At 38.9% G+C, this 19,153-nt stretch overlaps 1 long non-coding RNA gene across 1 annotated transcript in view; it reads left to right on the forward strand.

The window, feature by feature from the left end:
- The window catches only part of LOC110260698, a 42,163-nt gene extending 29,844 nt beyond the window's left edge, over positions 1-12,319 (forward strand). Inside the window, exons 2-3 of the long non-coding RNA XR_002344005.1 lie at positions 11,399-11,647; positions 12,204-12,319. This is a non-coding gene — a long non-coding RNA (uncharacterized LOC110260698). The remainder of the gene's footprint in view (positions 1-11,398; positions 11,648-12,203) is intronic.

Consider the following 19,153-nt stretch of genomic DNA (forward strand, 5'->3'; position numbering starts at 1 on the left):
CTTTAACTAAGCTTTTGTCTCTGCAAATTAACTTTCTAATTTTTCTTGGTTCCTCATAGTTTCTAGTTCTTATTTGAAATAATCCACATTACTGTTGATATCTGTTCTTAATTCCTTCAGTATTTTCATTACTTCCTTTTTGAATTCCATGTGTATTTGACTTTAGAGGCCTGTTTCATTGTTTGCTCCTTTAGGGGAATTCTCTTTTCTTTTAACTGGGAATGGTTCCTATACTTCTTAATTTTGCTTATATTTTTTCTTATTCTGTGAGTTTAGGCAAAACAATTTTTTACTGTAGTTTTGGAGAGCTATTTATATTGGGAGTGTCCCCGGATAGCTTGTGAGGGCTTACCGTTTTCTGGTGTTTTTTTGTTTTTTGTTTTTTTGTAATGAGGGCTGCTTTTGGTTTGGATGCTTGCTGTCTCTTTCCTCACCGTGTGCAGGAGATTATCCCCTTGATAGAGGATGTGCAGGTGTATGGCCTGTTAGTGCTTCCAGGGAGGTGGGGTTGATGGTCAGCACCTGTAGCTTAGTGCCTAGTTTCTGGGCCCTTGGTAGTGGTGAGGACCCATGGGGAGGGTGGGGGTGCAGGCTACTCCTGGTTGCGGTATCCTGGGCAGTGGCAATGATCCTCATGGAGTTGGGGGTGGCATCCAGAGCCCTTGGCAATGGTAAAGGCATTCCCAGGGGGGATGAAGGAAATGGCTGGTGCTTGGTTGCAGGCCACCCCCATGGGCTGTGACCCCTGAGGTGACTGGGGCTATGCGGGTTGCCCATACACAGGACCCCTATTGATGGCGGGCTGAGCTCGCCTCTGGAGTCTGAGATGACTGCAGTGATTTGCACCAACCCCTTGTAGCCTGCACAAGAGGTTCCCTGACACCTGAGAGCCCCTGCATGCACAAAGAAAGATATGGTTGTCCCACCCCTCCTTCTCTGTCCATCTCCAACAATGGTACCTTGCTTCTCCTGTAGGCCCAGGCCTCCTCCCAGGTTCCCTTAGCTGTGGTGCTCCCCTCTCTAGCCCATAGCGTATATACCACTCATTCCTTAGCCCTTCAGGCTGTTTCCACACTATCATCCCTAATCATCTCCCTGGAACTGACCCCTGAAGACTTGATTCTCAATGCCCAGCCCCTGCCTGAGTGTCTCAAAGCTGTGGCCTGATCTCACCATCAGTTAGGTGTCCTCCCAAATTGCACATTCCTTTCCTCTCTCACAGCTCCCTCCCAGGAGTGCTGGTCCCATCCTGATTCCTTTTTTTCTGTTCTGTCTCTTTTTGTTTTCCTTTTGTTCTACCTAGTTATGTGGATTTTTTTTTTTTGTCATTTTTGGGGGGTCTGAGGTCTTCTGCCAGCATTCAGTAAATGTTCTGTGTGGACTATTGTACATGTAAATGGGGTTGTTGTTGTCATGTTTGTGGGAGAAGATGAACATCGCATCTTACTCCTCTGCCATCTTGATCCTGCCTCCAAAAAATTTTGATCAGAGGAAATATAAGATCAGATCCACCTTTTGGAAAATTCCAACTTCATGCCTAGTATATTTGACACAGAATGTATCATTTTTTAAACACATTCCTTGTTTATATGACAGCTGTTTTCAGTAATAATTTTTTTATTCTTTGTATTTTAAAAGTTAAAAATCTAAAAAGAATAAATTTCACTTTTAAACATTCAAATATTTGTTACATATTAAGTATTTTATAAAATCATGTATGAACTAAAATTTACACTTACTAAACATTGCTTTTTTTTGCACTATTTATACTAAAGTATTACATACAAATCTAAACATCAACTGGTCACACAGAATGACAAAGTTGAGGTAACACAAGTTCTGTTTATCCGTCTTCATAATCCCCATACTATCATCATGGAGAATCTACTATAGGCAGGCCTTGCTTTGCATGGTTCCCATGGACACAAATTTCAGTTACCATAGCTTAGTAAAATAACATTGGCCCCTCAACAACAGGGCTCAAATTTCAATTGCTAGTTTAGTTTATTAACTGTAAGGAATTGTGTGAGGTGCAAACTTATATGGCTGACTCTTCAGCCCACCTATCACAGCATAAATAACAGATGTGGGTCATGGTCAGTGACCAATCCCAACACTTCTATAAAAGTCTGGGTGTTGGTCCCTGTGAATCTCTTGGTTCATGCACAGTGAAGTGTATAGTTGAGTACTTATTGCCCAGTGATTATCCACATGACATTTTACAGAAGTGGATGGTCGAAAGAGGAAATCGACCAACAGTGATGAATGTAGCAAAAAAAATGAAAGTGATAATGCTGGAAGTGAAATCCAAATATAACAGGAACGAAGTTTATAGGAGAAATAACTGACCTTGTTAATGTTGACACAGCATTGTTTGAGACTCTAGAAATGCAGCTGGAGGACCTCAGTGGAGGTGAATTTACTGATGTTATGAGGTAAGTGGCTGTGATGAAAAATATAAAGATTAAATTCTTAGAGATCACAACATTGAAAAAGCATAGGAAAAAAATGTTGAAAGCTTATTTAAACCTAGGAATAAGTTTAACAATTTGTCAAGGCATAGACAAAAACGCTCATTCCAGATCATAAGACCTAGGACAAAAAGGCAAGTGCCATTCAAACTGCTTAACGAAGAAACAAAACACCTTTAATTCATGCTGTTTCTTGTGTCTTAAGTTATAATGTACTAAATAAGGAGCAATTTTATTATTTCTTTCATTTCTCTACTTATCTACAGTAGTAGTTTTTATAATGTTTCAACCAAAAAGTTTAGAAGTCACAGAAGAATTGTACTTTTCCCCATTGATTGTGAAGATTGTTTTGCCTGGCTTCTGTTGGCATGGTCATTTTTAGTCCCACAGTATCATGCAAAGCAAGGACTGCTTGTATTTAAATGTGGGTATGTGTAGTACTATAGGCAGTGGGCGTGGAAATTGCTCCTGAAGTGAGCTTGAACAGTATTGAATCGTTACAAATTTACCCACCTGATGAACACGTTTGGAGTGTTGATTGTATCACTGGGAATTCAGTGAATTAATTTCCATGTAAAAATATTTGTAAAAGGATATGCTATTAATCATGTGCTCAATTAAATCTCATGTATGTAATACTGAAAGCCAACTGTAATCACAGCAATTGTTTAAAACACTGAGTAAAGATTTTTCTTTTGGTGGGAGGAGTAGTTTGTCACTGACATTGTTTAGACTCAGTGACTCATAGGGGTATTAAAAAGTAGACTGACTTTGAGTCAGTTTTATTTTTTTAATCTTAGTAGACTTGCCCACTTTAGTGCCTGCATCTGGAAGGAATATTCTTGCCACCCTGGCATTGGCATGTCACTGGAAATCTTGCTAGAGAAGTGCTGTGGAGGAAGGGTGATTAGAGGACAATGAAAACAGAAAAGCATTTTGCAGAGCTGATGGAAAGGAAATGAGCTAGGGCAGCCCTGATAGAAATTAACTAACTTTAGGCTCTTAGTCCTTATAATGATCATCAAGTTTAACCCCTGTCTGAGTTAACCACTATCTTTTAAAATATCTACCGCTGGGCACCGAATACTCAGCTCCAGAGGTTAGTCCCCGGGAAAGGGCCGGGGGACGTGGGGGCTGGGCACTGAGACCTCGGCTCCAGAGGTTAGTCCCCGGGCTGGGGAGGCGGGGCGGAGCGGAAACTGCTTGGGAGGTCTAGAAACCATTTGATGGGGCAGAGACTGCCTGGGAGACTAGAAAACAAAGCTGTCGCAGAGGAAGGGAGCAATACTCTAGGGGCGGGGAAGTGGAAAGCCGCATCAGAGGGAACCTGGGAGAAGAGCCTGGTCTGTGCCCGTGCTGGGGAGGGGAGAGAAGAAGGGGTAGGTCCCCATAGAATACCCCCCACACCACAGCAAGCTTACAGGCCCGCTAGCTAGCTGAAAGCTGTGCTTCCCAGTGCATCCCCTCCCCCCACCCCCACCACCCCCTACGCTCTCACCGGACCTGGGGCTGCCTGCCATCCAGGAGGGCTGGCCTCAACAATTGCCTGAAGTCTACCACCGCAGGGGCTGTCCCTGCACAGGCCTGCTTGCCCTTTGGAGGGGCTACACTTCCGCAGAGCAGCACCAAACACCACCAGCCCCCGAGAAAAGGCCTGCAGCCCAGAAAAGCTAGAACAAGCTTAGCCAGGGCGTGAATAGATCGGCCTAATTCTCGGACGGTTTTTCTGAGTTGGGCTGCCCTGGGGAGGAGCCTCTTGAGTTTCCAGTGGCCCTGCTACCCGCCCAAGCCCCCAGGGGGTGCACCACTCCCAGGGAATAGCTGCTCAGCACCACCAGCTCCCTGGAAGAGCCCCTGCAGCCCAGAAAAGCTGCAACAAGCTCGGCCAGACTGTGAAAAGATCCGCCTACATTCTCAGGCCGTCCTTCTGAGTTGGGCTGCCCTAGGGAAGAGCCTCTTAGGTTCTCAGTGACCCAGATAGCTGCTCCAGCCCCCAGGAGGTGATGCACTCCTGAGGAACAGCTGCCCAACACCGCCAACCCCCTGCAAGAACCCCACAGCCTAAAAACACCAGAGCAAGCTCTGCATGGCAAAGTGAAATCTGCTACCATCACGGTGTAGACCTCCCAGTCCTGCCTGCCCTCAGGAAGCCCTCCTTTGCTTCAAAGAAACACTGTTAGCCCCATCAACACTCCAGAAAAGCCACACTGCCTCAAAAAAGATTGACCAACAATGCCAGCCCTCAGGAAATATTCCACGGCAGTGACAAGGCAAACACTGCCCAATAACGGAGAGTACAACTCCCTCAGGAGAAAGAAAACAACAAGCAAGATGAAGAAGCTGAGAAACCACCCCCAGTCAAACCAACAGGAGAACTCACCTAAAACAGTCAACAATGAAACTGATCTCTGCAGTCAAACAGACCTGGAATTCAAAAGAGAAATAGTGAAAATACTGAAGGAATTAAGAGAAGATATGAACAGTAATGCAGATACCCTCAGAAAGGAACTAGAAAATATAAGGAGGAGCCAAGAAAAACTAGAACATTCATTTGCAGAGATGCAAACTGAACTAGGAGCAGTAAAAACCAGAATGAATAATGCAGAAGAACGAATCAGTGATATGGAAGATAGAATAATGGAAATCACTCAATCCAGTCAACAGACAGAAAACCGAATCAAAAAACTGGAAAGCAATATAAGAGACCTATGGGATAATATAAAGCGGGCCAATCTATGCATAATAGGAATTCCAGAAGGAGTAGGAAAAGATAAGGGGATGGAAAATATATTTGAAGAAATTATCGCTGGAAACTTCCCAAATCTAAAGGATACTGGATTCAAGATACAAGAAGCACAGAGGGCCCCAAACAAACTGAACCCAAACAGACCCACACCAAGACACATCATAATAAAAATGGCAAAAGTTAGTGATAAAGAGGATCCTAAAGGCAGCAAGAGAAAAACAGAATGTTACCTACAAGGGAACTCCCATAAGAATATCAGCTGATTTCTCTACAGAAACACTACAGGCCAGGAGGGAATGGCAAGAGATATTTAAAGTGCTAAAAGGAAAAAATATGCAACCTAGAATACTCTATCCAGCAAGAATATCATTTAAAATAGAAGGGGAAATAAAAATTTTTCCCAACAAACAAAAACTTAAAGAATACAGCAACACAAAACCCAGGTTAAAGGAAATATTGAAAGGGCTTCTCTAAACCAAAAAGAAAGGAAGGAAAGGGAAGAAAAAAGAAAAGAAAAAAAAAAAAGAAGAAGAAGAGGAAGAACTAGGACTGAGGAAACCACAATCAGAGAGCAGTCACTCAAATAAGCCAGCATACAGATTTAATCATGAACATGCTTCAAACAAAATAAAATTAAAAAGAAAAAAAAAAGAGTCATCAAAACCATAAAATGTGGGCAAGGGATGTTAGGAAGTAAATAACCCTCTTTGTTTGTATGTTTCTCTTCTTAACTTTAATATAGTAATGAAGTGTTTGAACTTACAGGACCATCAGGCTAAAACACACAATTATGGGAAGGGGTTAGCATATTTAAAAAACAGGGCAACCACAAGCAGATAACAACAGGAGACCATCCAACCAAAAAAAAAAAAAAAAAAAAAAAAGGAAGAATGGAGAACCATAGAATCAACTGGAACACGAGGTTCAAATGGCAATAAATAATCACCTATCAATTATCACCTTAAATGTCAATGGACTGAATGCCCCAATCAAAAGACACAGAGTGGCTGAGTGGATAAAAAGGCAAAAACCTTCAATATGCTGCCTACAAGAAACTCACCTTAGGACAAAAGATACCTATAGATTGAAAGTGAAAGGGTGGGGAAAAATATTTCACGCCAATAGACATGACAGAAAAGCAGGAGTCGCAACGCTCATATCAGACAAAATAGACTTTAAAACAAAAGACATAAAGAAAGACAAAGAAGGACACTATTTAATGATTAAGGGATCCATCCAAGGAGAGGATGTTACTATCATCAACATATATGCCCCAAATATAGGAGCACCCAGATACATACAACAAATATTAACAGACATAAAGGGAGATATTGATGAGAATACAATCATAGTAGGAGACCTAAATACCCCCCTCACATCAATGGACAGATCCTCTAGACAGAAAACCAATAAAGCAACAGAGATCCTAAAGGAAACAATAGAAAAGTTAGACTTCATTGATATCTTCAGGACACTACATCCAAAAAAAGCAGAATACACATTCTTCTCAAATGCTCATGGAACATTCTCAAGAATCGACCACATATTGGGACACAAAGCGAATCTCAATAAATTTAGGAGCATAGAAATTATCTCAAGTATCTTCTCTGACCACAATGCCATGAAATTAGAAATCAACCATGGGAAAAGCAAAGAGAAAAAACCTACGACATGGAGACTAAACAACATGCTACTAAAAAACCAATGGGTCAATGAGGAAATCAAGAAGGAAATTAAAAACTACCTTGAAACAAATGATAATGGAGACACAACCTCTCAAAATCTATGGGATGCTGCGAAAGCAGTGCTCAGAGGGAAATTTATAGCAATCCAGGCCTTTCTCAAAAAAGAAGAAAGATCCCCAATGGACAACTTAACCCTCCACCTAAACGGATTAGAAAAAGAAGAACAAAAAAGTCCTAAAGTCAGCAGAAGGAAGGAAATTATAAAGATCAAAGAAGAAATCAATAAAATAGAGACTCAAAAAACAATAGAGAAAATTAATAAAACGAAGAGCTGGTTCTTTGAAAAGGTGAACAAAATTGACAAACCCCTGGCCAGACTCACTAAAAAGAGGAGAGAAAGAACCCAAATAACCAAAATTATAAATGAAAAAGGACAAATCACAACGGATACAGCAGAAATATAAAAAACCATAAGAGAATACTATGAACAACTATATGGCAACAAGTTTGACAATCTGGAAGAAATGGACAATTTTCTAGACTCTTACAGCCTGCCAAAACTGAATCAAGAAGAAACAGACCAACTGAACAGACCAATCACTAGAAATGAAATTGAAGAGGTCATAAAATCACTCCCTACAAATAAAAGTCCAGGACCAGATGGCTTCACAGGTGAATTCTATCAAACATATAAAGAGGAATTTGTGCCCATCCTCCTTAAACTCTTTCAAAAGGTTGAAGAAGAAGGAATACTCCCAAAGACATTCTATGAGGCCACCATCACCCTCATTCCAAAACCAGGCAGAGATACCACCAAAAAAGAAAACTATCACCCAATATCATTGATGAATATAGATGCAACAAATCTCAACAAAATCTTAGCCAACCGAATCCAACAACATACCAAAAAAATTATACACCATGACCAGGTTGGGTTCATCCCAGGTTCACAAGGATGGTTCAACATACGCAAATCAATCAGCATCATACACCACATTAACAAAAAAAAAGTCAAAAATCATATGATCATCTCATATACAGAAAAGACGCAGAAAAAGCATCTTTTTCAAAAAGTTCAACATCCATTCATGATCAAGACCCTCGCCAAAGTGGGTATAGAGGGAACATTCCTGAATATAATCAAAGCCATTTATGAGAAACCCACAGCAAATATAATCCTCAATGGGGAAAAACTGAAAGCCTTCTCACTCCAATCTGGAACAAGACAGGGATGCCCACTCTCACCACTGCTCTTCAACATCGTTTTGGAAGTCTTAGCCACAGCAATTAGACAAACCAAAGAAATAAAAGGCATCCATATAGGAAGAGAAGAGATAAAACTGTCACTGTATGCAGATGACATGATACTATACATAGAAAACCCTAAGGACTCAACCCCAAAACTACTTGAACTGATTAATAAATTCAGCAAAGTAGCAGGATATAAGATTAACATTCAGAGATCAGTTGCATTTCTGTATACCAGCAATGAAACATTAGAAAAGGAATACAAAAATACGATACCTTTTAAAATTGTACCTCACAAAATCAAATACCTCGGAATACACCTGACCAAGGAGGTAAAGGACCTATATGCTGAGAACTATAAAACTTTAATCAAAGAAATCAAAGAAGATGTAAAGAAATGGAAAGATATTCCATGTTCCTGGATTGGGAAAATCAATATTGTAAAAATGGCCATACTACCCAAAGCAATCTACAGATTCAATGCAATCCCTATCAAATTACCCAGGACATTTTTCACAGAACTAGAACAAACAATCCAAACATTTATATGGAACCACAAAAGACCCAGAATCGCCAAAGCAATCCTGAGAAACAAAAACCAAGCAGGAGGCATAACTCTCCCAGACTTCAAGAAATACTACAAAGCCACAGTCATCAAAACAGTGTGGTACTGGTATCAAAACAGACAGACAGACCAATGGAACAGAACAAAGAACCCAGAAATAAACCCTGACACCTATGGTCAATTAATCTTTGACAAAGGAGGCAAGAGCATAAAATGAGGAAAAGAAAGTCTATTCAGCAAGCATTGCTGGGAAACCTGGACAGCTGCATGTAAAGCAATGAAACTAGAACACACTCTCACACCATGCACAAAAATAAACTCACAATGGCTGAAAGATTTAAATATACGACAGGACACCATCAAACTCCTAGAAGAAAACATAGGCAAAACACTCTCTGACATCAACATTATGAATATTTTCTCAGGTCAGTCTCCCAAAGCAATAGAAATTTGAGCAAAAATAAACCCATGGGACCTCATCAAACTGAAAAGCTTTTGCACAGCAAAGGAAACCCAAAAGAAAACAAAAAGACAACTTACAGAATTGGAGAAAATAGTTTCAAACGATGCAACTGACAAGGGCTTAACGTCTAGAATATATAAACAACTTATACAACCCAACAGCAAAAAAACCAATCAATCAATGGAAAAATGGGCAAAAGACCTGAATAGACATTTCTCCAAAGAAGATATACAGATGGCCAACAAACACATGAAAAAATGCTCAACATCGCTGATTATAAGAGAAATGCAAATCAAAACTACCATGGGATACCACCTCACACCAGTCAGAATGGCCATCATTAATAAATCCACAAATAACAAGTGCTGGAGGGGCTGTGGAGAAAAGGGAACCCTCCTGCACTGTTGGTGGGAATGTAAACTGGTACAGCCACTATGGAGAACAGTTTGGAGATACCTTAGAAATCTATACATAGAGCCCACTCTTGGGCATCTATCCGGACAAAACTCTACTTAAAAGAGACACATGCACCCGCATGTTCATTGCAGTACTATTCACAATAGCCAGGACATGGAAACAACCTAAATGTCCATCGACAGATGATTGGATTCAGAAGAAGTGGTATATATACACAATGGAATACTACTCAGCCATAAAAAAGGATGACATAATGCCATTTGCAGCAACATGGATGGAACTAGAGAATCTCATCGTGAGTGAAATGAGCCAGAAAGACAAAGACAAATACCATATGATATCACTTATAACTGGAATCTAATATCCAGCACAAACGAACATCTCCTCAGAAAAGAAAATCATGGACTTGGAGAAGAGACTTGTGGCTGCCTGATGGGAGGGAGAGGGGGAGGGAGTGGGAGGGATCAGGAGCTTGGGCTTATCAGACACAACTTAGAATAGATTTACAAGGAGATCCTGCTGAATAGCATTGAGAACTTTGTCTAGATACTCATGTTGCAACAGAAGAAAGGGTGGGGGAAAAATGTAATTGTAATATATGCATGTAAGGATAACCTGACCCCCTTGCTGTACAGTGGGAAAATAAAAAAAAATATTAAAAAAAATAAAAAAATAAAATATCTACCACAACTCATTTCTTTCAGATCTATTCTTTTGGAGTTGGCATTGCTGATTACTTTTGAACTTTACTGGAACTTACTGGTGAACTTGGGAATTGCCCATCCACTTGTCCCTTAACTTCCAGCTCTCTTTGAATCCAGGGATGTATACACCTTACCTTCGATGTGATGTGGCCACACCCTCCGCTGGGTGAACACATTTGGAGCCAACAGCTGGGATTCATAGTCTAAACCATCTAGCCTATTAATTCTTCTAATCGTTAGTGAAATGGATTGTAGACTTTCCTAATATTTAATATCTTTAAAGTTATATAACAGTTGGCCTTTCTTTGAACAATGTGAGTTTGAACTGTGGCGTGCCATTTCTGGTTTTTTTTTTTTTCTTTCTTCCCAATGGTAAATACCATAGTATTACAGGATCCATGCACAGTTGGTTGAAATTCAAGAATGCAGAACTGGCTGGAGGGCTGACTATACATTATATGTGGGTGGGATTTTTACTTTTTTTTCACTGTGTAGAGGGTCAGTGCTCCAACCCAGTTTTGTTCCAGGGTCAACTGTACTTTTTAAAGACAGGAATTCACCTCACCCCTCCTAGTTTTCCTGAAATGACTGTGCCTATTTTCCTATTAGGTCATCATTCTTCAACAACCACTTATAAATTCTTCCATCACATATTTTAATTGCATATATGAATGTCCCAGAAAATGTTCAATAACAATGACAATAATAGCAGAACCCCAGAGTTAAAATAATGTAGTTAAGCCAGATGTCCAAACTCAGACTACAGATGTACAGATCTTGGTTTTATATATAATAGAATGTCCCTGGGAAGCTTTAACTCTACTTATACTTGGTTGTGAAAAAAGACTTTTTTTATAAAAGGATATTTTCTAAAGTTTCACAATGAACTTTTACACTTTGGGAGTAACAAAAACCAAGTTGAGTAATATTTAGGGAATTAAATTATAAAATGAAGTAAGTAAGTTTGGGGTATACTGAACTTTTGCATTAAGTGTTGTTTGAATGCAGAAATAGCATAATGTCTTTCTGGAGTAAAATAAACTGGGGATTTTTGAAAAATGCTAATGCAACATATTATAAAAACTTCCCATATCATTAGATGGAAGCAGCTAAAGTAATGACTGTACTTCTGAGAAGGCCTGCAGTGCTTTTGGAAGAATTGGTCCTGTTTTCCAATGTAAGCCTTGCTCTGGGTGCTGTAACCACTGGAGGCAGAATAGGAAGCTACTTTTTATTGCACAGAGATGGAGAACTTATGAAACAAGTATGAGAAATCCACCGAAAAGACCAAAGAAGACCTTTGAACTTCACAATGAATAGAAAGCACTGGTACAATATGGAGTGTAAGGTGAGACTAGGATGGTAGAAGATAATTCCACAAAACTTTGCTTTAAAAATGTGCTCACTGCTTTTTGCTGTAAATGGCAACCACTTTATCCAAGTCAAGCTATTTCCAGGTTGGTGGAATAAGCTAGGAAATTATAAGTGGCAACACGAACTTTCAAAATCTTGGAGTTACCTCCAGTATTGTCTTGTAGACAATATTCATTGCAGCTGGGGACAGATGCATTGCATAGTTTTTGTCATCTTACAATGTTTAGAGTAGAGGGGGTACTTAGAAACACAAATATCCCTGTGGTAGGGCTTTGAGAAGGAAAATGCTTGGATGCATTAAGTAAAATCAGATACAAGCCAATGAAATGGATTAAAGGAAGAAGCTAGAGGATCAGGTAGGGAAATTTAGCAAAGGTTATTTTGTGATATATTCTTGAAACATTTGATACACTATTGAAACCTAGTCCAGCCCTTACTATGGTGGATTTTTAGAGTAGATCGGTTTACTGGCTACAAAGGTATGGATTACCAAGAACTGACTGACCAGATAAAACTTGTGCCTTTTTCAGACTGAGCGATTGTGTGTCTGTTACTGATCTTGGAGTCATCACCTTGGAAAGCATACAAACATTACAAAAATAAAAATACTGATGTGCTCTTTCCAGATATTAAAAACTGAATCTTTTACAAGGTATGGTTCATCTTCGTTTAAAAAAAGATATAAAATATTCCTTATGATGTGCCATCAATCTGTCAAATTGGCTAAGGACAAAAATAGAATATCTTCAGCAGAGAAATCTCTCCATTTTATGGTTGCAGATCAAGAAAATTATCATATGACATTAATACTAAATACTTCCGAAATACAATGTTTACATAATGATTTACATTTTACAAAACATTTGCACAGTCATTATTTCAACTGGAGTCATCAAACAGGAGAAATGTAAGTCTTAAAAATTTTCTTAGAAATTCTGAAGAAAACAATTTCTTTTAAATGTTTTATTAATATTTTTATCTACTTAGATATTACACCTCCTAACCCCCACATGTTACTCCATTATAGTTTTAGATTTAAGGCAATATGCCATTTTTAATGAGGTAGAAACTTATTTTCAATACAAATCCTCATCATAAGAAATACTTTTGTTAAAACTTTTCACTTGCTTTTTTTTCTTGACCACACCATGACATATGGAAGTTCCCAGGCCAGGTATCAAATCTGAGCTGCAGCTTTGACCTATGCCACAGCCGTGGCAATGACAGATCCTTAACCCACTGCACCACAACAGGAATTCCAGAAAGTTCTTTGATTTTAATTTAATCCAGTTCAATTCAACCATTACTGATTATATGTTCCTGTGTGAAAAGTGCCATGGTGGGTGCTTCAGGGCATATGAGGAGTAAAACTACTTCTTGTGCTCAAGGAATTATAATTACATATGCAACAAAAGCAGTTCATGAGCAGTGCATCACTCTGCTTTGGGGAGTGACAGAAGGTCAAGGCAAAGACAAAAGTAACTATGATGCTAAGATGAGCTTGATGATGAAATGAGGTATGAAAGCAATGCACCATGGGAGTTTCCAGGAAGAAGCCAGAGTCCTGAGTTGGCAGTACTGGGAAAGCCTCCATGGACATTATGAGTGTGTCATGAACTTTGAAGAATAAATAAAATTTAAAGAAATGAAGTTCAGACCTAATTGCAGACAGAAACAAGTCTGAGTTGAGGATGTCTTAATAAGCCAAACTTTCTTTTCTTCAGAGGATATCTGTAAATCACCACTTTATCAGTGAATGACATAATGTAGGTACTCAAAGTCTTATGACCTGGGTTCTCTCCTATTTTTTTCAGGAAACATTGGTCCAGAGATGTTAAGTGTCAATCCATAAACCCTTGGAACTTGTTGAATCAGATTAAAGTCTGTCTGCTTATTTCCAGGCCATTGCTAAATGCAGTTTAATTACAAAACAAAATAATGACACAAATGTCTATGACTCTTGAAGGTTTCTTTTCATTACTTGGAATGTCAACATAAATAATGCAAGTGACCTCTTGTTGGTTTTGGTGATAGGAGGTGAGACCTGAGGCTTTTTTCCTACACTGTATATTGGTTTTCTACAGTTGCCATAATAAAAACACCACAGACTGGGTGGCTTAAATAGTAGAAGGTGATGAGCTCACAGTTTTGGAGGCTGGAAGTCCAAGATCAAGGTGTTGGCAGTGTTGGTTTCTGCTGGGTTCTCTCTCTCTGGCTCACAGATGGGCTTGCTGTGCCCTCATATGACTTTTCCTCTGTGTCTGAATATTGCTGCTATTTTTTCTTATAAAACCACTGGTCATATTGGATGAGAGTCTACTCGTGTGACCTTGATTAACCATAATTTCCTCTTTAAAGGCCCTGTTTCTGAGTACAACTACATTCTGAGATTGATGGTTGGAAATCTGACATAGGAATTTAGAGGAGAACAGTTGAGCTCCTAAGACTCCATCATAGTCTTGACTAAATTGAAGGAAATAACAATAGATGTCATTCCTGGGAGGCAAACATTTCAGCGTATGTTTTCTCATTTAATCTTACAATAAATAGACCCAATTAGCATAACTATCATTATCACGATGAGGGAAATGATTCTATAAGAGGATAAATAAGGTTTGTTAGTACCACATATTTAGAAAATGAGGGGATCCAGACTCAAATATAGTGTATTGAACTTTGAAGCAGAGCTGTAACAGCCTCTGATTTGGGTTGAAGGTGTGAGACCTTTCTAATCCCTCTAAAGCTACTTTTCTCCTTTCTCTAAGGCAACAAAGTTTTGGGGATACATATTCAGGGTATATTTTCTCTAGTATTTGGTCTATAGTCATTTTGGAAATATAAGGAGGGTAATCCTTAAAGAAAATAACAGAGTATACAGTTACTAATGTATGGGGAAGATTTTACCTTAATCTTTCCTATTTATTCTGTTGAGAGGTCACTTTTAGGCTGTCATTTGCAACCTGGTTTACAGCTATTTGAAAGATTCCAAGGCTTGGGGTCACTTCCCTTTCCAGGCTGACCCCCATATATTGTCCCTTTACTGGTAACACATGGGGTCATTTTGCTTTGGTGGGAGTAGGTAGAAGGTACCTTCTGGTCTTTGAAGAGGTGAGTTTTCCTGAAGGCTGAGTGTAAAAAATCTTTACCAAAAAGATGTCTGCAGAAAGTGTAATTTTTAGTTGCACACAAAAATGGAGAAAAGCAAAATGGAGACTTCCAGAATAAGGTTTCAAATGTCCAGTCGGGTATCCTGATAAAGGAAGGCAATTCTCTCAGCATATTGCTCTCATTTTATTTTTAATTACAGTGAGTTACAAGGTTAGTCTTGCTCTTTGGTTGCACTTTAATTATTCCCACAATGTTGTCTTTCTGTGTTATGATCCCTTTAACAGGCAAGAGGAAATAGATATTTAATTAACCAGATGTCACTCACTAAATCTTAAGTGTTATTCTCTGTATCAGAAAAGCAACTGCAAGGGTCTGAATTTTAAACTTATTAATGAGGCTTAGCTTAGGGTTTCTATGATGCTGATGCTCTTTTTGTTTGTTTTTGTTTTGTTTTGTTTTTTTGGTCTTTTTAGGGCTATACTACAGCATGTAAAGTTCCCAGGCTGGAGTCAAATAAGAGCTGTAGATGCTGGCCTACCCCTTAGCCACAGCAATGCCAGATCCAAGCCATGTCTGCAATCTACATCACAGCTCACAACAACGGCAACTCCTTAACTCACTGTGTGAGACCAGAGATCAAACCTGCATCCTCATGGATACTAGTTGCATTCATTACTGCTGAGCCACAATGGGAACTCCAATGCTGACACTCGAGAAAGTCTTTTAAAATGTGGGGTAGAAAAGGGTTTCTTGTGGGTCAGATGAGTAGTACCATGAATGAATTGTCATGTTCTCTATTCTTCTACATGCTTACCCATGATTTATTGGCTGTGGCTTATTCCTAAAACACTTTTTTTCCCCCAAATAAAAGAGGTTGATTACAGAGGAAGACTCAACAAGTGGTGGCAGACGCTTTGGACAACCCCCCTACAATACACACACACACCCCGGTCATCTTTACTCCTCAGTTTGAACTCATTCCCATCTTGTTCCTGTCTCTCCACCTAAAATGCTATTTTCTGGCTTCTCAGACCATTCAGAACCTAAAATCTCATATTCTCCAAAACTTCTGCAGAGTTTCCTCTTCTGCACTTCTAGATTAGTGCTTCTTAAACATGAATGTTTTTAGGAGTCATGTGGGAATCTTGTAAATATCAGATTCTGATTCAGCAAGTGTGGAACCTGAGGTTCTGATTTTTTTAAAAGCTCCCAGTGGTTACCATTTCTGCTGATTCATATACCACATTTTTAAGTGAAAAGGGTTCTCATTTATAGCACCCATTTTATACTAGATCACGTAAAATCTTGTATGTGATATAATTCTCAATAGTTTATGTCTCATCTTTCCAACTAGATTTTAATTTTTTGAATTTGAGAGCCATAACTTTTTTTGATTCCATAACAACACCCAGCACAGTTCCTTACACAGTGTCTGTTAATCAAATGAAGAGATAAAGAAAGAAATGAAAAAGAGACAAAGTTAAATGTAGTTCAATTTTTGGTAAAGAGGAATTCATTATCTCAATTTCTTAAAGTAAGGCAATGGTGGGGTTTGTCACATTGATTGGCTCTTCTTGTTATGAATGATTTCTCTGTAGCTTGTAGAGCTGTTTGATAGCATTTTACCCACAATAGAATTTTTCAAAATTGGAGCCAGTCTACTCAAACCCTGCCACTGCTTTGCTAAATTTATGCAATATTCTAAATCTTTTGTTGTCATTTCAGTAATGTTCACAGCATCTTCACCAGGAGTACATTCCATCTCATGAAACCACTTTCTTTGTTCATCCAAATGAAGCCATTTTTCATCCATTAAAATTTCATTATGAGATTGAAGAAATTCAGGTACATCTTCAGGCTCCACCTCTAATTCTCGTTTTCTTGCTGTTTCTACCATATTTGTAATTATTTCTTCCACTGAAGTCTTGAGCCCTTCAAAGTCATCCACAAGGGTTGGAATCCACTTCTTTCAAACACCTGCTAATGTTGATATTTTGACTTCTTTCAATGTTCTTATGGCTTCTATAATGTTAACTGCTTTCCAGAAGGTATTCAACTTGCTTTGCCCAGATAAACATCAGAGGAATTACTATCTATGGAAGCTATAACCTTAGGAAATGTGTTTCCTAAATAATAAGACTTGAAAATCAAAATGACTCCTTGATTCATGGGCTGCAGAATGGATGTTGTGTTAACAGGTATGAAAACAACATGAATCTCATTGTACACATCCATCAGAGTTCTTACATGACCAGGTACATTGGCGATGAGCAATAATATTGTTTGAAAGGAATCTTTTTTCTGAGCAGTAGATCTCAACATGGGTTTAAAATATTTAATAAACCATGTTGGAAACATACATGCTCTCTGTCATCCAGGCTTTGTTGTGCCATTTATAGAGCACAGGTGGAAGAGATTTAGCCTAATTTTTTTTAGGGCCACACCCGCAGCATATCGAAGTTCCTAGGCTAGGGGTCGAATTGGAGCTGCAGCTGCCAGCATATGCCAGAGCCATAGAAATGCCAGATCCAAGCCACATCTGTGGCCCACACCACGGCTCAAGGCAATGCCTGATCCTTAACCCACTGAGTGAAGCCAGGGATCAAACCTGCATCCTCATGGATGATAGTCAGGTTCATTACTGCTGAGCCACATGGGAACAATTTTATTTTTAATATAATTTTTTTCATTATAGCTGGTTTACACTTTCTGTAAATTTACTACTGTATAACATGGTGACCCAGTTACACATACATGTATACATTTTTTCTCACATCATGCTCCATCATAAGTGACTAGATAAATAGTTCCCAGTGCTACACAGCAAAATCTCATTGCTTTTCCATTCCAAAGGCAATAGTCTGCTCTGTTAACCTCAAGTTCCCAATCCATCCTGCCCCCTTCCCCTCCCCCATGGCAATTTTAGCATAATTATTAAAGATACCGGGGTTAAGGGGATGGTAAATTAGTCTTGGCTTCAACTTGAAGTTAACAGCTGTAAGCCCTAATGAGAGAGTTTTTGAAGTTTTGAGGCCAGAGATTGACTTCTCCTATATAGCTATGAAAGTCCTAGATGGCATTTTCTTCCAGAGTAAGGCTGTTTTATCTTCACTGAAAATCTGTTTAGTGTAGCCACCTCTGTTAATTATTTTATTTACAACTTCTGGATGACTTGCTGAAGCTTGCTTATTAGCACTTGCTGCTTCACCTGGCACTTTTATGTGTTTAAGACTTTGTTAGGTCTTCTTTCCTTAAACTTCATGAACCAACTTCCGTCCACTTTAAAGTTTTCCTAGGCAGCTTCCTTTCTTCTTTCAGCCGTCATGGAATTGAAGAGAGTTAGGACCTTTCTCTGGATTAGATCTTGGATTAAGGGGATATTGTGGCTGGTTGATCTAGTCAGATCATGAAAACTTTCTCCATATCAGCAATAAGGCTGTTTTGCTTTCTTATCATTCAGGTGTTTCTGGAGTAGCACTTTTGATTTCCTTCAAGAACTTTTCCTTTGCATCCACAACTTGGCTAACTCTTGGGCACACGAGGCCTAGCTTTAAGCCTATCTCAGCTTCTGACCTGCCTTTCTCATTAAGCTTAATCATTTCTAGCTTTTTATTTAAAGTGAGATGTGTGACTCTTCCCTTGAACACTTAGAGGTCATTGTAGAATTATTAATTGGTCTAATTTCAATATTGTTGTCTCAGGGAATAGGGAGGCCCAAGGAGATGGAGAGGGTCAGTCAGTGGAACAGTCAGAACACACAATGTTTATCAATTAAGTTCACCATCTTATATGGGTGCAGTTTGTGGTGCCCCTGGACAATGACAACGATAACATCAAAGGTCATAGATCACCATAACAAATATAACAATTATGAAAAAGTTTGAAATACTGCAAGAATTACCAAAATATTAGTCATCAAATGAGAAAATACTATTGGAAAAAATGGTGCTGATAAGACCTGCTTGATGCAGGGTTGTCACCAACCTTCAATTTGTTTAAAAAAAAAAAATTTCAGTATCTGCAAAGTGCAATAAAATGAAGTATAATAAATTGAACCTCAGAAAGGACAGTTGTGGCTAATCTAAAGACTTTCTGGGGACCAAATACCATTTCAAGGTCCTCAGGAATCCACTATTTTTCTGAGATATGAAACTCAAGAAAATTCAGGGAGTTTACTATGTCAAACATCAGTTGAAATCTTTGGTTAATTCAGAAGGGATATGCCATATAGGAATTTTCCAGGTATCTGTTTGATGGAAGCACTAGAATATACTGAAATGACACCAACCCAAGTAGACTGATAATCTGATCAGCTCTGAGAATGCAATTCAGCAATGCTACTGTTTTGTTAATGTTATGTCACTTTCAGAAT

Source organism: Sus scrofa, chromosome 1 (assembly GCF_000003025.6).
Source record: "Sus scrofa isolate TJ Tabasco breed Duroc chromosome 1, Sscrofa11.1, whole genome shotgun sequence".
Taxonomy (NCBI): domain Eukaryota; kingdom Metazoa; phylum Chordata; class Mammalia; order Artiodactyla; family Suidae; genus Sus; species Sus scrofa.